This window comes from Microcaecilia unicolor, chromosome 1, assembly GCF_901765095.1.
Source record: "Microcaecilia unicolor chromosome 1, aMicUni1.1, whole genome shotgun sequence".
Classification (NCBI taxonomy): domain Eukaryota; kingdom Metazoa; phylum Chordata; class Amphibia; order Gymnophiona; family Siphonopidae; genus Microcaecilia; species Microcaecilia unicolor.
In genome coordinates this window covers 758,336,829-758,360,701 of record NC_044031.1, presented here as the reverse complement: position 1 = coordinate 758,360,701, position 23,873 = coordinate 758,336,829, and the positions used below count along the sequence as shown (strand labels likewise).

Genomic DNA, 23,873 nt, shown 5'->3' with positions numbered 1-23,873 from the left:
AAGACAGTAGAGCAGACCACGGTGGGGGGGGGGGGGGAACCTATTTGGAGTTATATTAGCCCTTCCCCAGCAGGATATGGACGGTCTTCCGGAGAGGGGTAGGAGGGCCATCAGACCACAGGCCCCCTGGCTCTCTTACGGAGAGGAGTAAATTAACACATTATGGTTTGATCTTAATTCAAGGCTTTGTGAATGTACAGCTGATACCTGAAGGTGTGTTATATCTTTGGGGGGCAAGCATTTGAACATATGGTGTCAATTGGTTGAATGGAAAGATGGGGGGGAAGGGTTGTTGGGAAATTGTGGTTAATAGATCTTGTTGATTACATGTTATTAACAGTACAAGGGGGGGGGGATAAAGTTAAAAGATTAATGGAGACGAGCAATATCGTACAATTTCAGTACTTGGTGTGTGTTGCTTGATTGTAAAGACATTTATATTCTGTAAACACCATTTTTGAGCTTCATAATAAAACTGTTGAAACTTAAGACATGCAGCAGAGTTCTGAACGGACTGAAGGGGGGGGATAGATGCCAGAGTGGAGGCCAGTGAGGAGTAGGTTACAGTAGTCAAGGCGAGAGGTAATGAGAGAGTGGATGAGAGTTCGGGTGGTGTGCTCAGAGAGGAAAGGGCGAATTTTGCTGATGTTGTAGAGGAAGAAGCGACAGGTCTTGGCTATCTGCTGGATATGCGCAGAGAAGGAGAGGGAGAGTCGAAGATGACTCCGAGGTTGCGGGCAGATGAGACGGGACGATAAGGGTGTTATCCACTGAGATAGAGAGTGGAGGGAGAGGAGAAGTGGTTTGGGTGGGAAGACAATAAGCTCGGTCTTGGCCATGTTCAGTTTCAGGTGGCGGTTTGGAAATCCAGGCAGCAATGTCGGATAAGCAGGCCGATACTTTGGACTGGGTTTCCGCAGTGAGTATCAGGTGTGGAGAGATAAAGCTGGGTTGTCGTCAGCATAAAGATGATATTGGAAACCATGAGATGAGATCAGGGAGCCCAGGGAAGTACATAAGTACATAAGTAATGCCACACTGGGAAAAGACCAAGGGTCCATCGAGCCCAGCATCCTGTCCACAACAGCGGCCAATCCAGGCCAAGGGCACCTGGCAAGCTTCCCAAACGTACAAACATTCTATACAGTTATTCCTGGAATTGTGGATTTTTCCCCAGTCCATTTAGTAGCGGTTTATGGACTTGTCCTTTAGGAAACCGTCCAACCCCTTTTTAAACTCTGCTAAGCTAACTGCTTTCACCACTTTCTCCGGCAACGAATCCAGAGTTTAATTATACGTGGGTGAAGAAAAAGTTTCTCCGATTGTTTTTAAATTTACTACACTGTAGTTTCATCGCATGCCCCTAGTCCTAGTATTTTTGGAAAGCGTGAACAGATGCTTCATATCCACCTGTTCCACTCATTATTTTATATACCTCTATCAGGTCTCCCCTCAGCCGTCTCGTCTCCAAGCTGAATAGCCCAGCCTCCTTAATCTTTCTTCATAGGGAAGTCGTCCCATCCGCACTATCATTTTAGTCGCCTTTCACTGCACCTTTTCCAATTCTACTATATCTTTCTTGAGATGCGGCGACCAGAATTGAAACACCTGTACTCAAGGTGCGGTCACACCATGGAGCGATACAACGGCATTATAACATCCTCACACCTGTTTCCATACCTTTCCTAATATACCCAACATTCTATTCGCTTTCCCTAGTCGCAGCAGCACATGAGCAGAAGGTTTCAGCGTATTATCGACGACGACACCCAAATCCCTTTCTTGGTCCGTAACTCCTAACGTGGAACCTTGCATGACGTAGCTATAATTCGGGTTCTTTTTCCCACATGCATCACCTTGCACTTGCTCACATTAAACGTCATCTGCCATTTAGCCGCCCAGTCTCCCAGTCTCGTAAGGTCCTCTTGTAATTTTCACAATCCGGTTGCGATTTAACAACTTTGAATAACTTTGTGTCATCAGCAAATTAATTACCTCGCTAGTTACTCCCATCCTTAAATCATTTATAAACATATTAAAAAGCAGCGGTCCCTAGCACAGACCCCTGAGGAACCCCACTAACTACCCTTCTCCATTGTGAATACTGACCATTTAACCCCACTCTCTGTTTCCTATCCTTCAACCAGTTTTTAATCCACAATAGGACATTTCCTCCTATCCATGACCCTCCAATTTCCTCTGTAGCCTTCATGAGGTACCTTGTCAAAACGCCTTTTGAAAATCCATACACACAATATCAACCGGTTCCCCTTTGGCCACATGCTTGTTTACTCCTTCAAAGAACTGAAGTAAATTGGTCAGGCAAGATTTCCCCACACAAAAGCCGTGCTGACTCGGTCTCAGTAATCCATGTTCTCGGATGGCTCTGTAATTTCGATTTTAATAAAACCTCTACCATTTTCCCCGGCACTGACGTCAGACTCACCGGTCTACATTTTCCCGGATCTCCCTGGAGCCTTTTTAAAAAATCGGCGTTACATTGGCCACCCTCCAATCTTCCGGTACCATGCTCGATTTTAAGGATAAGTTGCATATCACTAGCAGTAGCTCCGCAGGCTCATTTTTCAGTTCTATCAGTACTCTAGGATGAATACCATCGGTCCAGGAGATTTGCTACTCTTCAGTTTGCTGAGAGTAGATTGAGGTGTAGATTGAAAAAGAAGGGGTCCAAGGACAGATCCCTGAGGAACTCTAACAGAGAGCAGGATGGGGGTGGAGGAAGAGCCACGAGAATGTACTCTGAGGTACGGTGGGAGAGATAAAAGGAGAACCAGGAGAGCACAGAGCCCTGGAACCCAATGAGGACAGTGTGGCAAGGACTAAATTGTGATTGACGTGTCAAAAGCGGTGGATAGGTCAAGGAGGATGATGGGATGGAGTAGTGACCTTTGGATTGGCAAGGAACAGGTCATTGCAGACTTTAGATAGTGCCGTTTGTCGAGTGAAGGGGGCGAAAGCCGGATTGAAGTGGATCAAGGATGGCATGAGAGGAGAGAAAATCAAGGCAACGGCTGTGAACGGCGCGTTCAAGTATCTTGGAGAGGAAGGGTAGGAGGGAAATGGAGTGGTAGTTGGAGGGGCAGGTAGGGTCAAGTGACGGTTTTTTGAGGAGAGGTGTGACTACAGCATGCTTGAAGGTGTCAGGGACAGTTGCAGTGGAGAGCGAGAGGTTGAGGATATGACAGATGGGGGGGGGGACAGTAGGAGAGATGGTGTTAAGTAAGTTATTATTATTATTGTTTGCATTTGTATCCCACATTTTCCTACCTCTTTGCGGGCTCAGTGTGGCTGGGGATGGGTCCGAGGAACAGGTGGTACATTTTGAGGAGGAAATAAGATTGGTGGTTTCCTCTTCAGTGATATCAGGAAAAGAGGAGAAGGAGGCCTGGGCAGGTTGGTTGAGGGAGTGGGGTTATAGGGTGAAGAGGAGGAGATGGTTTGGTGTTGAATTCGAGGTCGATCTTCTGCACCTTGTCGCGGAAGTAGTCAGCCAGTGATTGAGGAGAGAGAGTGAGGGGGGGGGGGGGGGGGAACGGGGGGCACTTTGAGGAGGGAGTTAAGGGTGGCGAAGAGACGACGAGGGTTTGAGCAGAGGGAAGTAGTCAATTGGGTGTAATAGTCCTGCTTGGCGAGGAATAGGGAGGACTGGAAGGAGGATAGCATGAATTTGTAGTAAATGAAATCAGTATGGGTGCGAGATTTCCTCCAGAGGCGTTCAGCCGATCGGGCGCAGGAGCGAAGGTATCGGGTGCAAGGGGTCAGCCAAGGCTGGGGATTAGTACGCCATGTGGGACAGGAGATGGATGGTGCAAGGGCATTGCGAGCAGAGGAGAGAGTGGCATTGTATGTGGAGACAGCCTTGTCAACAGATTCGGAGGACATAATGGAAGGGAGGAGATCAGAGATACTAGAGGATAAGGTGGGAGGGTCGACCGCCTGGAGATTCCTGGAAGTAGTGGTTAGTGTTGGGCGGGACTGAGGGGAGGGTGATGAAGTGTGAAGGTGATCAGGTGATGGTCAGAGAGAGGGAGAGCTGAGGCACAGAAATTGGGAGGGTGATAAGGTAGAGGTGAGGACGAGGTCAAGACAGTGGCCAGATTGGTGAGTAGGAGTGGTGGAGCTCAGTTGGAGGTTGAAGGAGGAGGTTAGAGTGAGGAACTGAGAAGCGTGTGGGTCGGATGGGTTATCAGTGTGTATGTTAAATCTCCAAGAATGAGGGTTGGGGACGAGGGCTCAAGAAAACGGAGAGCCAGGCCTCAAAGTCGGATAGGAAGGAAGAGAAGGACTTATCTGGGGGCGGTAAATGACTGCAACTCTGAGTGGCAGCGGGTAGAATAGACGGATGGAGTGAACTTCTAAGGATGAGAAGCAGTGAGACTAAGATAGTAGGAGAGGTTGAAAACTGCAGGAGGGCGAAAGTAGTAACCCGATGCCGCGGCCACTGGGCGGGGAGAATGGGAGAAAGATAACCTCCATGGCATAGGGCCGAGACTGAGGCCGAGTCGTCGGGGGTGAGCCAGGTTTGTTAGGGCGAGCAGTTGAAGGGAACGGGAGATGAAGAGATCATGGGTGAAGGAAAGTTTGTTGCAGACCGAGCGGGCATTCCACAGGGTGCACGAGAAGGGGAGGGGGGGGAGGAGGGGAATAGAGATGAGATTGGAGATATTGCAGAAACATTTGTATGGATGAGACGAGGACGAGGACAGGTGTGGGGGACCTGGGTTGGGATTGATGTCTCCCGCGGATAGGTTAATGTCTCCTAATACTAGTATATTGGAGTTGGTAACACATGTGTTTGAAATGAAGTCCATGAAGTTAGTCTGGCCTTCGTTCCAGTTACCTGGAGGTCTGTAGAACAGGGCACAATTCAAGTGGTCGCGTAGGGTTTTGTTGTGGATTCTGATGAGGCAATTTCAAGTTGGTGTTATGGACTCAGCAGTGGTTTCGGTGGTAAAGCCTCCACCTCTCATTTCCTTTCTGGTCCAGGATTTTGTATCCTAGAGGACACAGGTCTAGGATTATGGGGTCCTTTTGGTCATGGATCCAGGTTTTCATTGACGAAAAGTAGGTCAAGGTTTTCTGACATGATCCAGTCTGTTAGTGTTGCTGTTTTATTTACAGCAGATCTGGAATTAATATAGCCCACTTGGATTGTTTGGTATGGGTTTCTGTGTTTGGTGTTGTGTGGATTTCTTTTTAGTTGTCGTTGTTTTGTTATGGTAAGTTTGTTAGGGCCTTTCTTTCCCTTCTGTTGTGATTGTTCACATATTGGTGTTCTTCCATTGTTTAAATTGCTGTCAGTTTGATGAGGTGTGGTGTATCTGGTCAGTCTTTGTTGATTGTGTAATATGGGTATGATATTGCTCTGCAAGTGGAGTGGTTAGTGTTAAGTGGATCGGTGTTAAGGAGTAGATTGTTAGGAGTAGTTTGAAGGTATTTATTTTAGTTTCAATTTGCAGTGGGCTACTAATAAGGGGGACTTTCAGAGCACTTTCCAGGTAGTTGTGGGGGGGGGGGGGGGGGGGGGGGTCTCAGATGTAACACTAAGCACTCAGGTTGGAAGGTTCCAAATACAGAGTACCTTTGAGAAAATTAGCAGGGAGGTACATACATGCAGAGAACTTGGGTTGGGGAATTGTTCTCACTCTGATACCTGCCTCCAAGTTTCTGCTCAGCTCTACAGTAGTCCTTTTATGCTAATTTAGTTATTAATCATTCTTATGCTTGCTTGGAATGTTAAGGTGTTCATAGGTTGCCAATGTTCATCGATTTGTCTTGAGAGGAATCAAGTGCACTAATAAGCCAGAGTAGGCCGGTCATGATCTCAGTCTCTTAAATTTACTGTGAGTGTTCTTAACACTTGCACTTGAGTTAACAGGATGTAGTTACGTGTGTTTCCGCTGGATCAGCCTCTAGTTGCTGTTTAATTTGGCTATGGTCCACCCAATCTGGACTCACAGCTCCTAGTGGTGTGGAAATTTGAACACCTGCAGAATACTGCTTGACAGCTCAATGACAGATATAGCAGAACATTCAGCAGCCTCTGGAATAGCTGTCTAATTTTGTCTTCTGTGCTTCTAAAATTTACCAGAAATATCAAGTCACATTTCTTGGTTTTAATTGATCAGATAAATATTAAAAGGGCTCAATATAAAGTGCATCAAAAGCTAGATTCCTAAAGCAGACCTGTGCCCTCATACACACACCATTTTTCACTGTTGCGTTCTCTCCTTTGATACTATACAGAGGTCACTTACCAACTAAAGCAGAGGTTGTAATTATGCATACAGAAAATAACTAGTATCAGTAGACATGTAAACTGCCCTCTAAAATGGAAAAATAGATTGCAAGAATATTCTGAGAATATGAGATAGGGAAAAGTATGCAATTCAAAGCAGAATCAGGCAGCACAATAAAACCTTGTCAAAGCAAAGCCATAGCAGGGAAGGGGAGGCTTACACTTCTATCACTGTGCTCTCTCTCTGACTTGCAGACCCTTGGCTGCATCTCTCCTCTCTCATACAGCTACTACTTCTCCCCCATCTCATTGAGATTGCCTTCTCTTCCCCAGCCCTTGCACTTTAAAATCCAGTTCACCACAAGACATCTTGGGACATCCAAAAAAGAAAAAATCAGGTCTTACCCGCTAATTTTCTTTCCTTGAGTCCTCCACATCGGCCCAGACACATGGAGACTGAAAACCACTGGTTTGATGACATCACTCTATATCAGGATCTCCAACCAGACAGTATTTTCGTAACAAAGCAGATCAGCTATTAACGTCTCCCCCTCCAAGGACAAGAGGGCCAGAGACCACTAAAGCCTGATTTAAACTCAGAGATGCAAATCCATAAAGATACCATTCCCTTCAGTGTTATCCTCTTAATTCTATTTTTTAAACTATTCCGACATGCTTCACATGCTTTCCAGTAAGATTACATAGATACACTGGACCACAGGAGGCGATCCCTAGGGCTGGATTCTGGACTGGTTTAAAGGACTCAAGTAAATTAGCAGGTAAGACCCAATATCTCCTTCCTCTTCATTCCTCCAGACCATTCCAGAGCCAGACACATGGAAAATGCCAAAGCAGATGCACCGCAAGAGGATCCTGACAAGACTGCCTGCAAATCACCTGCCTAAGGCTGTGTCCTACCAAGCCTGGACATTCAGCCTATAATAGTGAGCAAAGGAATGCAGGGACGCCCAGGTGCCCACAGATGCCACCTCTCTCCTTCCTGGGCCCACTGAAAAGATGGTTCCAACTTCCAGAATTTTCCAGTCCTCCTTAAGTTAGCCTGCAAGGACCACCATAACATCCAACCAATGCAGGTTTGCCAAGCCAGTTTCCTGTACACGGGCAAGGATGCCAATGGATTCACATGAAAAGGGGAAAACACCTTAGATAAGAAGTCTGGATCACCATCTTCCCCTTGGTCTTCATCAGAAAGGGCTCACGACAAGACACCACCTGTAACACCCAAATCCTCCTACCTGAACAAATATTCACAATGAAAACACTAGTGCCTGTCCTTCAGGATACTTCCAATTAGGGTCAAAGGATGCCTTAACCAAGGCTAAGAGAACAAGACTGCAGTCTCACGGTGGCACCACAGGACAATGAGGCAGTCAGAGGTGGCTTATGTCCCCCAGAAACCACCCAACTGCAGGGTGATTAGATAGTACACAAACCTGAACTGTCTCCTATAACAGGCAATAGCCGCTACCTAGACCCGTATGGAATTCAAGGCCAGCCCTTTCTCCATATGGTCTTTGAGAAAGGCCAAATATCCAGAAAGTAGCCCAAAATGGAATAACAACCCAGGTCTTTAAAAATCCTCCACCCTTGGACATATGCCAATGACCTCTTCCTAGATCACCGAAGAGTTGCAATTAACTAAGAAGAATATCTTCTTCCTCAGTCTCTCCCTCTCAAGAGCCAAACCTTAAGACAGAATGGAGTAGCATCTGACCTGAGGACAAAACTGGTGTAAGATCTTCTGAAACAGAAATGGCTCTCACCTTCAGCCTCATCAGATCCACATACCAAGGTCTTTTTGGTTCATTTAGTGCCATCAGCACCACTAGGTCGAGGTGAAACTCCATCTTCTGAATCAGCCTGCTTAATAGTGGCTTTAGGGGTAGGCGGAGGAGGGGAACACATACAAGACTCGAGGACATTCTTGCATGATGGCATCAATTCCCTCTGAACATCATTTCTTCCGGCATCTGAAAAACCTGACACCTTTGGCATTTTTACCAGTGACCAAGTCCATGATCAGGCTTCCACAAAGTTGGACGATATGTTCAAAGGCTGCATCTGTTAACTGCCACCCCCCCCCCACCCCCCCCCCAAATCTAAAATGTTTCTGCTCTGAAACTCCATCTGGATATTCTAACTCCAGCTAGATGCTTCTCTGCTCAATGCAGGAGAGGAGCCACCTGCTCTGCCACTAGCCAGCTCTTGGTATGCACTTTCCTCCCTCGCACCCATACTGATTTCATTCATTATAAATTCATGTTATCCTCCTTTCAGTCCTCCCTATTCCTCGCCAAACAGGACCTATTACACTCAATTGACTAACTCCCTCAGCTCTAACCCCCGTCATCTCTTCGCCACCCTTAACTCCCTCCTCAGGGATCTGTCCTTGGACCCCTTCCTTTCTCAATCTACACCTCCTCCCTGGGTTCCCTAATCTCCTCCCATGGGTTCCAGTATCATCTTTATGCTGATGACACCCAGCTTTATCTCTCCACAGCAGACATCACTGCGGAAACCCAGGCTAAAGCATCGGCCTGCTTAGCCGACATTGCGACCTGGATGTCCAACCGCCACTTGAAACTGAACATGGCCAAGACTGAGCTTATTGTGTTCCCTCCCAAACCTACTTCTCCTCTCCCTCCAATCTCTATCTCTGTTGATAACACCCTCATCGTCCCCGTCTCATCTGCCCGCAACCTCGGGGTCATCTTTGACTCCTCCCTCTCCTTCTCTGCGCATATCCAGCAGATAGCCAAGACCTGTCGCTTCTTCCTCTATAACATCAGCAAATTCGCCCCTTCCTGTCTGAGCACACCACCCGAACTCTCATCCACTCTCTCATTACCTCTCGCCTTGACTACTGCAACCTACTCCTCACTGGCCTCCCACTTTGCCATCTATCCCCCCTTCAGTCCGTTCAAAACTCTGCTGCACGTCTTATCTTCCGCCTGAACCAGTACACTCATATCACCCCTCTCCTCAAGTCACTTCACTGGCTTCCGATCAGGTACCGCATACAGTTCAAGCTTCTCCTTTTACCTACAAATGCACTCGATCTACAGCCCCTCACTACCTCTCTACCCTCATCTCCCCTTACATTCCTACCCATAACCTCCGTTCTCAAGACAAATCCCTCCTGTCAGTACCCTTCTCCACCACCGCCAACTCCAGGCTCCGCCCTCTCTGCCTCGCCTCACCCCATGCCTGGAATAAACTCACTGAGCCCATACGCCAGGCCCCCTTCCCTGCCTATCTTCAAAGCCTTGCTCAAAGCCCACCTCTTCAATGTCGCCTTTGGCGCCTAACCATCATACCTCTATTCAGGAAATCTGGACTGCCCCTACTTGACATTTCGCCCATTAGATTGTAAGCTCCTTGGAGCAGGGACTGTCCTTTTTGTTAATCTGTACAGCGCTGCGTAACCCTAGTAGCGCTCTAGAAATGTTAAGTAGTAGTACTTTGCTAGGTCCTTCCTCATGTCACCCTACTGCAGATTTTGGTATTACCTGCAAAGAGACAAATCTTAGCAGCATTATCGCTTACAAAAATGTTACAAAGAACCACCTCAAGAACCAAACCTTGTGGCACGCCACTGGTAACATCCTTTTCCTCAGAAGGTAAAATTGTGTCTAACCTGATCATTTTCTTTCCTTTAGCTGCAGCAGATGAATCCATCAACTGGTGGGTTGTGTCCGTCTACCAGCAGGTGGAGATAGAGATCACTGACTTCATGAGTGGTATTGAACTACCAGCCCCTCTGTAAGCTAGTATATGTCTCATCACAAACCAACAGTAGCTCCAGTCAACCAGAAAACCTTCCTCACCGAAAGAGAAACAACATCAGAACCATTCATAACAAATTGAAGAGAAAATTGTCTACAAAAGTAGAACATATGATAACTAGAAAACAAAGAAACATGTGGAACAGAGAGGGACAACAATAACTTCTCCAAGTGAACAGATCAAAAATTGCAACGGTAAATCAGGGAGGGATGCTGGATTCATCTGCTGCAGCTAAAGGAAAGAAAATTATCAGGTAAGACATAATTTTACCTTCCTTATTAGCGCAGGCAGCAGATGAATCCATCAACTGGTGGGATGTATCAAAGCAGTATCTAAACAGGGAGGGAACCCGTCGCCCCCCTAGTCAAATTGCATCCAAAAGCAGCATCGGATCTGGCTGCCACATCCACTCTATAATGCTTGGAAAAAGAGTGAACAGAAGACCAAGTAGTCGCCAGACAGATCTCTTGTAAAGACAAAACTGACGACTCCGCCGATGAAGTCGCCTGCGCTCTAGTGGAGTGGCGCCCAGCCAAAGGCGTAGGCGCAACCCGACCAGCTACAAGTACGCTGAGGAAATAGCCTGTTTTAGCCATCTAGCATAGTCGGTTTAGAAGCCGCTAAGCCACGACGAGAACCAGAAAGAACAACAAACAAATGGTCTGTACGTCTAAAGTCCATTAAACATCTCTAGTAACATAGGAGGACAAAACGCACATCCAACAAATGAGTTTACGAAACCGTCCCTGGAAAGTCCTCCTCCCGAAAGGAAGGCAGAAAAAGAGGCTGATTGAGATGAAAAACTGAGATAACCTTCGGCAAAAAAGAAGGCACCGTGCGACAAACGTAACTCCCGCTTCCGAGGAACTGTGGACGAACTAGAATCTGCATACCAAGGACGCCGAGGCCAATCTGGAGCCACCAGCACGACCCGACCCGGGTGCACAGCATCCGCAGAAGAACTCAACCCGATTAATGGCCATGGAGGAAACACATATAGAAGATCGCTGACCGGCCACTGTTGAAGAGCGTCCAGCCCTGCAGAACTGGGCTCCTTCCTTCTGCTGAAAAAACCGGGCAACCTTGCCATTGCTCTGGTCACCATGAAATCTATCATCGGCGTCCCCCAATCCGACATATCAACTGAAACACTTCGTCCGCCAACTCCCATTCCGCCGGATCCAGGACGTGTCGGCTTGAGAAAATCTGCCTGAAGATTGCTGTTCAACGCAATGTGAGCCGCCGACAGGCACTCCAGATGAGCCTCCGCCCATTGAAGAAGTTGTGCCGCTTCTGTCGCCAGAGTTGAACTTCTGGTGCCGCCCTGACGATTGATGTAGGCTACTGCTGTCGTGTTGTCCGATAAAACTCGGACCTGCTTCCCCCCTCCACTAAGGACTAAAACTGCAGGAAGGCACAGAAAACTGCTCTGAGTTCCAGACGATTGATCGGCCAACCGGCCTCGGTTAATGACCATGTCCCCTGGGCACACTGTTGCAGACAAAGAGCTCCCCAACCCAACAGGCTGGCATCCGTGACCACTACAAAACACTGAGGAATTGCCAGAGAAACACCCTTCCGCAAGTGAGGACCGTGGCACCACCACGTCAAGCTGCGCTTCGCCCTGGAAAGCCAAGGGAACCTGTGCTGATAATCCTGAGACACCGGGGACCACCTGCACAAACGGGAAGACTGAAGCGGTCTCATGTGAGCTCTGGCCCAAGAACTACCTCCAAGGTCGCAGCCATGGAACCGAGAAGTTGAACATAATCCCACACTCGTGGACTGGACAACCGGAGAGGAGACTGGCTATCTGAGAACGAAGCTTGAGAACACATTCCTCCGGAAGGAAACACGTCCCAACGCTGTGTCGAAGCGAACACCTAGGTATTCCAGCTGTTGAGAAGGAAACCAACTGACTTTTGGGCAGATTGATTACCCAGCCCAACGACCGCAACAGACAAATGACTCTGTCGGTAGCCCTGCGGCTTTCTTGAGCCGCATTGGCCCGAATTAGCCAGTCGTCCAAGTAGGAATGAACCCTGATCCCTTCCTTTCTTAAAAATGTTGCCACCCACCACCATGACCTTGGAGAAAGTCCGAGGTGCTGTAGCAAGGCCCAAGGGAAGCGCCCTGAACTGGAAATGATGTCCGAGTATGGCAAAGCGGAGAAACTTTTGATGTGGCTGCCAAATAGGAATGTGAAGATAGGCCTCCTTGAGGTCTAAAGCCATGATAAACTCTCCTGGCTGAACTGCTAATACCACGGACCTCAACATTTCCATGCAAAAATGACGCACCTGATTGACCTTGCGAGGTACCACGAAAGAAATGGAATAACGACCCGTCCGAATCTCGGAAGGTGGAACAGGAACAATCGCCGCGAGATCCAACAGGGAACAGATAGTCTCTTGCAGAGCCACCCGTTTGGCAGAAGAGGGGTTGGTGGTTGAGAGGCTAGGATGGGGGAGGGCAGACTTATACGGGGTCTGTGCCGGAGCCGGTGATGGGAGGCGGGAAATACTGCTGCACAGACTTATATGGTCTGTGCCCTGAAAAAGACAGGTACAAATCAAGGTAAGGTATACACATGAGTTATCGTGGGCAGACTAGATGGACCGTGCAGGTCTTTTCTGCCGTCATCTACTATGTACTATGATACACAACGGGATTCCAAGAAAACGTCGCCGACGGGCAAAGAAAACTCTAGCTTGTACCGTCTCTGATAATATCTAGAACCCAACTGTCTGACGTAATGTTGGCCCACTCTTCGAAGAACAAGGTCAGCCGACCTCCATCTTGGAACGGAAGAGTGAAACCCGCGCCCCAATCATTGTGAAGGAAGTCCTGCAGGCCCTGGATGCGAAGAGGAGGTTGCAGAGCGTTTATCATTGCGAAAGGAAGAACGCTGCTGAAAAGCCGACCAGGACAATAACGGCGAACCTCTCTGAATCGAGATCGATCAGAAGAAGAATTAGACGAAGGTCTTGCAGCAGACCTGAGTTCTATCTTCAGGGAGACGTTGACCCTTCGAGTCACCCAAATCCTTGACAATCTTCTCTAAATCTTCTCCAAAGAGAAGTCTACCCCTGAAAGGAAGCCAAGTCCTCTGCTTAGAAGCCAAATCTGCCAACCAATGGCGCAGCCATAACAGGCGGCGAGAAGACACCGTCAGAGCCATGAGCTTAGCTGAAGAACGAATCAAATCATAAAGGGAGTCAGCTAGATAAGCCAAGCCAGATTCCAAATAGGCCGAAACAGATTCTAAACGAGAACCTTCCTCCAGATCTTCCTCTTGCGCCTGATGAAGCCAACTAAGACATGCCCTGCTGAATATGAATACAAATAGATGCCTGAAGCGCCAACAGCCGACACCTCAAAAGCACGCTTTAAAGAAGCCTCTAGGCGACGGTCCTGTGTATCCTTCAACGCCACTCCTCCTTCAACTGGAAGAGTAGTCTTCTTTGTGACTACGGTTACTAAGGCATCCACAGTCGAAAGAAAATACTTGGCTGCCTGATCCGAACCACGGCATAAAGGCGAGACATAGCTTTGGCCACCTTAAAACCTGCCCTCAGGATCAGCCCATTGCGCAGAAATGAGCTCCTGAATAGCCTCATGAACAGGAAACGCCTTAGAAGGCTTACGGGTACTGGTCATCTTAAGATTGACCGCAGAGGAGGACGTAGACTCTGGATCAGCAATGTCCAAAGCCGCCAACGCATTAGAAATCAGCGAGGCTAGCTCATCCCTATGAAAAACCTGCACCGCAGTGGGGTCATCAGGTTCTTCCTGTATTAACTCTCCCTCCTCAAAGTCTCTGTTCTAGAAGGACGAAGAGACCCTCTGACCGAGCAGCCAAAGAGGGGCAAAGAGGACCCAGGTCCTAAGAAACTGCCTCAGAAAAAGAAGCAGTTCTTCTCCTCTTAGAAGGGAGAGAATCCTGAGCACATAATAAATGCTCCCAGCCCTGCCCTCCGAGGAAACAACAGGGAGCACAGAAGCCTGAGAAACAGGCTGAGAGGCAGCTTTCTTTAACAGGAAAGTCCTGATGCAGCAACAGGTCAAATTCTGGCGAAAATGGATCCCCAGAGCCCCCGAAAGAAGGAGAGGAATCCTGAACATGTGCTGGGGCTGCACAAAGAGTCTCTTATTCAGCCGCTAGCAATGGCTCCGAACACCGCCCATCAGCTGACTGGCAGGAGCCGCTTAGGCGGGAGAGACAAAATGGCGCACGGAGCCACGCTCTCACCGCGGGAAACTGACGGTGCTTCTACGGCTGCAGTATCAGCCAGCCCAGACTTGGAGCAACCCGCTACACAAAGCCCCGCTGCGGATCTCTTTTTACCGCAGCGGGAGCAGCGCTTGACAACTTTGGCGGCCATAACGAGTCTCCACATGAAGCCGAAGAGAAAAAAAAAAAAATCAAAGCACTCACCCCGCGCTGCAAGAGAACCTCCCTCCGACGAACACTGACCGGGACAGCTCAAACGGAGAGTCGGAGTTCCCACTCTGTTCAGCCCACTGAAAACATCTGTCTCTCTAATATGTATTTGGAACACAGGTCCTGCTGCTGCTTCTTGTCAAATTTTTTTTTTTTTTTTTTTTTTTTTTTTAAGGTGAGGAAGGTTACATAGGAAAGCAAAGCAAAGCAGGAAGAGAGAACGACGTGGGACACGGGGTGATGGCAGGGACCCCCAAAACAGGTATGCCGCCAAGGATGACACCAGTGCCAACCGCCCCCACACTCAACTGGCTAGCAAACAGCAGCCCAGGAGGAGTCCCAAAGCAGAAAATCCAGGAGCTGGTAAGGAGACGTCCACCACAGGCTGGAGATACAGATATACTGGCTTACAGAGGGGCTGGTAGTCCCAATACCACTCACTGAAGTCAGTGATCTCTATCTCCATCTGCTGGTAGACGGACACAACCCACCAGTTGATGGATTCATCTGCTGCCTGCGCTAAGGAATGAGCTCCATTTACCACTATCCTCTGTCCACCTTCCACTTAACCAGTTCCTAACCCAGTCAGTCAGTCATTTTAGGGCCCATACTGAGGGCACTCAGTTTGTTAGTTGTCTATGCGGACTGCGTCTAAGACTTTGCTAAAATCTAAAATACATCACATCTAGTGCTCTCCTTCGATACAACTCTCCAGTCACCCTAGTCAAAGAAATTAATCAGATTTGTCCGACAAGACCTGCCTCTAGTGAAACCACAGTGCCTCGGGTCCGGCAATCCATTGGATTGCAAAAACTTTACTGTTCTCCGTTTTCAAAATCTTAGGACCCTGTTTACTAAGAGTGCTTTTAGCGCACCTACATACCACGTAGGCGCCTATAGGGATATTGTAAGCACGTATATGGTTAACGCGCATTAAAAACATTAACACGCCTATAACGCTGCTTATTAAATGATAATCACCATCACTGACTTTTTGGGGGTAATTCTATAAAGAAGGTGCTCCTATTTCCATATCAAATATGTGCATAAAAGACTAGAAAAGCAGCACATATCCTTCATAGCGTGTATTTTACAGGTGGTGTACAATAAGCAGAGCGTGGGCTGGATGTGCACTCTACACCAGCTGTATGGCTGACGTAAGTGCTTACACCTAACCACATACACAAGTTTTTTTGTAGAGTGGAGGAGTAGCCTAATGGTTAGTGCAGTGGGCTTTGATCCTGGTAACATGGGTTCGATTCCCACTGCCAGCTCCTTGTGACCCTGGGTAAGTCACTTAACCCCCTCCATTGCCCCAGGTACACCACCCCCGACCCCCCAAAAAAAAAAAAAACCCACAGATGTGAACCCCCTAGGGACAGAAAAGGTACCTGTATATAATGTGTACAGCCACTGCGCATGTCTAGTAGCACTATAGAAATGATGAATAGTAGTAGTACTATAAAGGAAAGTAGGTGACTACTTTCCTGTACAGACTAGATTTCACCCTTTAGAGTGCCTAAATCTAGGTGTCCTTTTATAGAATTGTTCTCCAAGCTGCCAGACGTGAAATGCCTCTTTAGTGGCATAGAAACTTCACATCCTGTCTTGGTTCCAAAGATGGATTCCTGGAGCGATGGGGAAAGGAAGCGTCTGGTATCCAGGCCAAGTCTCTCCATTTCCAGCTTGTCTCCCCGACAGCAGGTTTTGCTGAACAAAGTCACAGGATGGGACAGTCAGGTCTGTTAGTAGTGGAGCAGGAATCATTTGCAGCATACACATGGCAAGCAGTAATACTCACCCTCTGTGCACTGCCAAGGGGCTGCTGCTTATTCTTACTCTATAGGACAATGGCAGTGCACAAGGAAAACATTTTCTTTTTTGTTTTGCTACATGTGTAAATGTGGGTTTTATACACATAGAATTGAATTTACACACATAAAAGTAATGTGCCTCTCTACAGAAAAAGTCTTCATGAAACTGACCCTTAGTAATTGGACCAACTTCTTTGAACAGCTGCCCTGCTTGCACTGGCCAGTCATCTCACCTGGAATGAGACTGGATGAGGTCATACAGTAGGTGTGATGTCACCGGTGACATCATATGAAACCTGGTCACCACTTTTCTCCAGTTCTTTTGGGGTTCCGATTGATTCAGAAACTGGCCTCTTTTTTGGGCTATAGTGCCATGAACCTTCATTAGAAAGGCACTATTCACCAAGTCCCTCCCATCCCCCATTTTATAACCCCTCTAATACACCCAGGCATCAATACAATTACCCCTTGCATCAGAGCATGCACTAGAAAACTGTGCACAGAGTTTTAAAGCACACTAACACAAAAATAATTTGCTCTCCAAATAGCCTGCGAACAGGTCAAGTGCATAAAATGTCCTTAACATGGAAGGCACACTGGACACATGCACACATGGGTCTTCATTAGCAGTCATATTTATCTTCTGGAGATACACACCCATGAGAGAGATTTGCATACTAAGAAGGCAGTTCATGTAAGTCTATCTCACTGGCCAGGTGGTCCCCGAGGACTGGGTTGAAAATCATTGCCCTAGAGGCAGGGACATTCTCAAACCAGTCCTCGGGACACACCCAGCCAGTCAAGTTTCAGGATACTCATAATAAATATACATGAGATAATTTGCATGCACTACCTCCCCTGTACGCAAAACTCTCTCAATGTACATTCATTGTGGGTACCCTGAAAACTTAACCTCTGCTCTAGAAGCTGTGAATATTGTCTCCAAATCATCCCTAGTGTGAACCAGACTGGTGAAAAACAGATATCTGATCCAGGAACTGGATTCAGGCCCTTTGTGTGGCACCATGCTGCACTGCTACTTGACACTGCAGGCAAATCCAAAGGACCTTTTCTTATCAATGTTGTCCCAAAGTTGCAGGAAACTACTTAAAGGTTTTCACATCTAATAATCCAACAGTGCACTTGCAGCAGATACGGGGTAGGTGTTATTCACTGCCCTGCAGGCTTCTCCTTTTTCCAGACCAAGACCATCTTATAAGAAGTGCAGTCTTACCTGAGATGGATGTTTACCTTGCCGAGTTGAAAAACTTCTCTAGGAATGGGTTAGGTGGGGCTTTGATTCGTACCTTGTTCTTGATGCCCATGGCACCAGCTATGGAGGTTGCAACATATCTGGGAAAGAACGCAGAAGAGCTTGTAAAGGCCACAGGAGCTCCTCTATTCTCCCTTACCTAGGGCTCTCCAGGAACCCCCGGGCTAGTCCTTTTACAGCACAGAACAAAGGAACCCGCACATAATCAAGGAAAGGTTTGTTGTCTTTTCTGTTCTGGAAACTTTCAAGCAACCCACTGCTGTCAGGCCAACCACCCATCCCAGAGACAGCTGCTGAACTGTTACTAGGAAACTGGATGAAAAGTGATTTATAATAGCAAATGTGTGTCTCTCTAGGATGAGACATGTTTCTGAAGCTTACAGATACCAAGATGTCAGGCCACTGCTACATCACATCTTTTCTGTTGGCAGGAAAGTACAGGTTCATGTGTCAGCTCTGCTTTAAGAGGCCTGAATCCTGCAGTTTCTACTCAACATGTCAGGACATGTTTATTCAGAAAGCTGGGAACTTTATAAGACTGTTAATGAGTGGCAACTTAACCTTGTAAACCAAAAGCTGGCCCAGCTAAAATGCTTCCCCCTCCTCACCCCTAGGTGCATCCAAGCTAAAGTTCAGCCCTATACATTCACAAAGGAGAAGATTCACTGAGAAAGGAGGTATATCACATTTAGTCATCCATAAAACACCCCCTTTACCCAGGATTCAAGTCCTCCCTTATTGGCTCTTTGAGCCTGTCATTGACCAAAAGACACTCTGGGGACAGCAATGCCAAATCGAAGGTTTACATGTAGTTTTTGTTGGAGGCATGTCAATCTTCCACTTTCTTCTACAAACATTAAGGCCTGTAGTTAAAGGATTCACACTCCTAACTTTGAAAGCTATGCTCAGGGTATAATTTCTGGGGGAATGACATGAAACAAACAACCAAACATTCTTCCACAAAAACCAAACAAACCTGCAAGAATAAACCAAAAGAAATAGGGGCGGAAGCCACCAAAACCACATGTTCAAAGACAACAGATTCCAAGGACATCCAAAAACGTTCCAAATAACGTATTCATCCATGGTACAGACAGATAGAAACCCAACACGGGTTTGGATACTTTTCGCATTGAGACGTCTAGTGGGGTGCTTTAGAATTGAGTATTCCATATTTGTTGTGTAACAGACATGTGTGTTTGACATAGCTCTATATATTTGTTCCATACAGGACCCCTGACGAAGGCTATTGTATCGAAAGATGGGCAATGTTGGGTTTCTATCTATATGCACCCATTTATGAATACATTACTTGGATATCTTTGGAATCAGTTGTCTTTGAACTTGTGGATTTGATGGCTTCCACCCCTCTTTTTTGGAATGGCGTGAAATGCAGGTCTGCCATCCCTTTTCAGACTCCAAAGCAGCAACGGCATTCTGTTTCATCCCTCCCTTCCGTGTAGCCTGCAGGGAATAGGAACCAGAGGGAATAAGCCTTAGAGTGAGCAATGTCTCTGCTTCTTATCGAGCCCCTCTCCTTCCCCACCCCACTTCTGCCTCCAGAGTTCCACCTTTTTGTCTACAAGTTAAGCTCTGGCTATGCTCATAAATTTTACTGAATACGGCTGCTAAAGTTATTTTTCATCTGAAAAACCTGATAGGGTTACTCCCGTACTGATCTCCCTCCACTGGTTTCCAGTTCAAGTCCGTGTTTTGTTTTGGTTTTTAAAGATGTTTGATGGAACTAGTCACCATCCTAAGGGCACTGTTTACTAAGCCGCGATAGTGTTTTAGTGGTGCGATAAAAAAATTAGCACCGCTAACGCTAGAGACGCCACAAGGACATATATGGGCATTTACTATTGTTCAGAAATGCGCTAAAAAAAACGCGAGAGTACCGTAGTAAACAGGACCCCTACCTCCTGTTTTAAGCCACGTTTTCTGGAGTGAGATACAAAACATTTTGGAAGATTTGTCACTGTTATCATGCAGTTCATAGTTGGGCTCTCTTACCTTATATTTATTAGCCTTCCTAATGTTTTCATAAGAAGTTGGGAAAACAGTACCTATTACAAATTCTGTTTAAATTAGCTGAATGTATTTTTTTCTTTGTGTATGTTTACGACTTCTTTGGTTACCCCTTCCGAGCCTCTATTTAGTAGGAGTTAGCGGGATACCAGAGCCATATTAAATCACAAGTGAAACGATGGCCCAACTCTATATAAAGCATAACAATTCCTAAATGATAATGAATTGTGAGTTGAAAACTTATGTTCCTAAAGTTTGGCTGAAAATAAAAGCACAAATTTAGGAGCTCAGCTTTTTTGAATGTTGTATTGGCTACCCATTTTCTGTGCGGATGGCAACGTTATATACTCGAGAGACAGCAGGATATTTTAACAGGCCTCACTCTTGCATCAGCCAAATAGAGGCACCATCAAACAATGAATCACACTATGGGGCTCACTTTCAAACAACAACAACAAAAAAAAAAAAGTCCAAAAAGTGTCATAAGATGACATAAGGACGTTTCCTCCCTCAAAAACGTTTTGCTCCACAGTTTGCCCAAATTTCAAGAGGGCGTGTTTTTGGGGGGACATGGGCGGCACCAAAAGATAGACTTTTTTCTCTGCAATAATGGAACAAAATGAAAATGTCTAGTGCCAAAATTAAAGCTTTTGGTTAGACCTGTTTCAATCACAACTGACTAAAAGGTTCCATAAATGACCAAATGACCACTGGAGGGATTAAGGTATACCTCCCCTTACTCCCCCAATGATCAAAATGTCATTGAACATTTTGAGGATCTTGCCAGGTGTTTGTGCCCAGGATTGGCCACTGTTAGAAACAGGATGCTGGGCTTGATGGACCTCTGGTCTGTCCCAGTATGGCAATACTTATGTACTAATGACCCCCCCCCCCCCCCCCCAGCCCCAATAAATGTGACAGTACATACCAGGCTCTATGACAGCGTCACATATTATGGTCATTCCTATTAAAGCAACAAGCAGGTTCCAGGAGTAGCTTAGGGGTCACTGCAGTGGACTGTAGAGAAGGGGACCCAGGCCCATATCCCACTTTAACTGGTACACTTGTGGTAGAACATATGAGCCCTCCAAAATATACTAAATACCTATTGTACCTACATATAAGTGACACCTGCAAGCTCTTGTAGTTGTATACCGTGAGGTACAGTAGACGTTTCTCTGCTCCTGGAGGGCTCACCATACAATATAAGGGGTTACGGTGTGATGTGGGCCTATTGAAATCTACTGCAGTGCCCCCTAGGCTGCCCCACTACTTTGCTGGGTATGGTCTGTGTGGCCAGTCTACCTAAGAATGATAGCCCCCAGACATCCCAATGTCTGTTTTTTGGGGGCATTTTCGCTTGTACATTTTATTTTCCAAATGCCCCCCCCCCCCCCCCCCGAAAAAAAAACAACAAAACCACACACTGTGCACAAAACGTTTAGAAAACGATGATTTTCAAACCAAAAAGATTGCCATTTTCGAACCTGAAAAAAGTCTATGTTCACCACTCAATTTTTGGACATTTTGCTAAAAAATGCCCCTCTGTATACATGGCACCTTTGTCCCTCTGGATATGAAGTTTTCCTTAGATACAGTGTGACAAAACTCATTATCACAGGTAAGGCCTCTCTATTCCTGTCGATCTGAAATATTCACTATAACATCAAAGCTAATGCTAAGATTCAACAGGACTGACAGATGTACAAAATGAAAGGGTGTGTACTAGAGTCAGGGAATCAGGGCAGAACTCAATAAGGGCTTCAGCTTTGTCAAAATGTTTACCAACACTAACCCTGGCATGCACTAAAGACTCGTTAAAGCCCTTTCCTTACTGATTCCCTTAGCGAAACCGATAAGGAACAGCATGCATCAAGGAATAGGAATGCAAATGAGCTGCTCGTTGTAGCTCACTTGCACTCTCTATTCCGTCGTTAAAACAGTCGGCCGGGTCGAGCATGCTCAGAGCAGCCAAGCGTTATGCTGGCTGCTCTGGCGCATGCCAAGGACATCCGAGATTGCTGCCGCTTTCCCCCTCCCCCCTGCACTGAATGACAGCTTCCCGAAGCCCGGCCTCCCCCAATCAAAAAAACCGTCCGTTTTGGCCGTCATTCCCCCCGGCAATAATAACGTCTTTTTGGGCAGTGTTTCACTCAGCTGAGAGACCTGGAAGGTCCCTGAGCCAATCACAGCGCGCGTTTAGCTCGGCTAACGCGCTGTGATTGGCTCAGGGACTTCCAGGTCTCTCAGCCGACGAAGCACTGCCAAAAAAAGACAGTTTTATTATGCAGGGGGGAATTGACTGCCAAAATAGACGGTTTTTTTATATTTTGCACTGACGAGCACTTTACTTTTTTGTCCCCCGATTTTTGGTTTTTTTTTTTTTTTACTTTTGTAGCAGTTTTTCATCCCACACTGTCTCACGAGAAGGTACAGACCTCTCAGAATTTTCCAGCGTTAAGGCAATCGGAAAAGGTGAGTAGTGCATCTCATTACAATAGGGTTTCTACACAATTTGCTCATCTGCATTCCATTTTCGGTAGCTGCTACCGTTGTCAGAAAAAGTCTTAGTGCATGCCAGGGTTTACTACTTGCTCGTAATGGCTCGCTAAGTTAGTGCATCCGGCCTAGAGGAAACTGTCATTTTTGGAGCAGACTTGCCTTCCTCAACACCCAGTCAGAACTGCTCACTGTCCTTTACGAGATGGCATCAACAATATAAACATTCAAGAACAACTACTGCTGGAATAGATCTGGGGAGTCATCACTGGTGTATATCCTCATAGCTCAACATGTGCCTCATTCACAGTGGGCAAGGGACTCTCCTCCCTCCTTCCACTATGGCTTAGTTAACACAGCAAGTGGGGTTACAGACCACAGCTCTCTTCAATTACAAACAGCAATTACAGATTACAATTTAAAATCTTAAAAATCTGGAGCACAGCTAATAAGGATGCAGGGAAGGAGCAAGAAGCCTCTTCCACAAGACAATAACCGAACAGTGACTTAAATACCCCGTTATAAATTGACAGCTTACCTCTCCATGAGCCTGCATTCGCAAGGCCCCTTCGCCCACGTTCTGTGAAGCAGAAAGGGAGAGAATGCCAGCCATTGCCATGTTGGCTTAGCCCTGCAGATTGACATTATTTACAGCTTATTTTCAGATGCCTGGCCTCACCGTGTAGCACCCACTGATGAGTTTCCTTACATCATTTATTCATCCCTATCCGATCATTCTTAGTGATAAATTTAGCAGTCAATATTAATGTTATGTTTATTGTAACCTAGGCCCCCTTTTCTGGTTTCCCATATAACCCCCCCCCTCCAATCTTGATTTTTTTTTTTAATGTACCATTTCTCCTAACTGTAAGCCACACTGAACCAAAACTTGTTTTTGGATAATTGTGGGATATAAAAATGAATAAATAAAATGTTGGGTGGGATATCAAGTAAAGGTGAAATTTCGATCAGCTCTGAAAGGAGCTGTGATCAAGGGTCCTCCCTGTGCACTGTCGTTGCAAGGTCTACACTACTGAGGGGGTAGGGTCAGGTCTAATTAGAGGAAGAGCCGCTAGAGACCAGGAATGAAGGTCCCTGGAACCGCAGCTTCAGACTTTAGTGAGCAGGTTCTGACTGGACTGAAAGCTCGCATTCGGAGAGCAGGGAGCTGGAGACAGACCCAAGAACATCATAAAATATAAGCTGTTTTCTCAGGCTGGCAGTGCACCCTCAGGGAGGGTTTCAATGCGACAGCCTCTCTGAAGCATTTGTCAGGATGCCTTTTTCTAAGGACGTCTGCACGCTTTTTTATATTGAAGACTGTATTGGGAACAGCAGTAGAAAAGGCGCATAGCTGATCTTAACCTTTCAAATACATGTCTGATGATTACAAAGATGAAGCGTACGGGACTGAGATGTAGAGTTGGGAGGGTTTGGCTGAGACATAACCATCCTCATCTGTCAGGTCAGCCCAGGTGAAATTGTTGGGCAGCCAGAGCCTTTCCCACCAAAACCATCGCTAATTGTTTGCAACATCCTTGGAGAAGAAGAAGAGATCACAACTTAGAACACAAAAATTAGGGGGGGGGGGGGGGGGGGAAGAGAGCTGTGTTAAATCATCACGGATCATCACAAATCGCTCCAGTGTGGTGCCGTATGATAACAAACCCTCAAGCAACAGGGAAAAGATTCACAAAGGTTATACAGTCTTTTTCTTTTTTTTTAATACAACTTTATGAAATGACATTT

The 23,873-nt window shown here is 46.6% G+C and overlaps 1 protein-coding gene across 5 annotated transcripts in view; it reads right to left on the bottom strand.

Annotated features, from left to right (window-relative positions):
- The window catches only part of CERS3 (ceramide synthase 3), a 211,985-nt gene that overhangs the window by 104,136 nt on the left and 83,976 nt on the right, over positions 1-23,873 (bottom strand). For all 5 annotated transcript variants that reach the window (XM_030189741.1, XM_030189736.1, XM_030189737.1 and 2 more), the window contains 2 exons: positions 23,490-23,661; positions 17,559-17,677 (listed from right to left, as the gene is read on the bottom strand). The gene's annotated coding sequence lies outside the window, so the exon portion shown is untranslated. The remainder of the gene's footprint in view (positions 1-17,558; positions 17,678-23,489; positions 23,662-23,873) is intronic.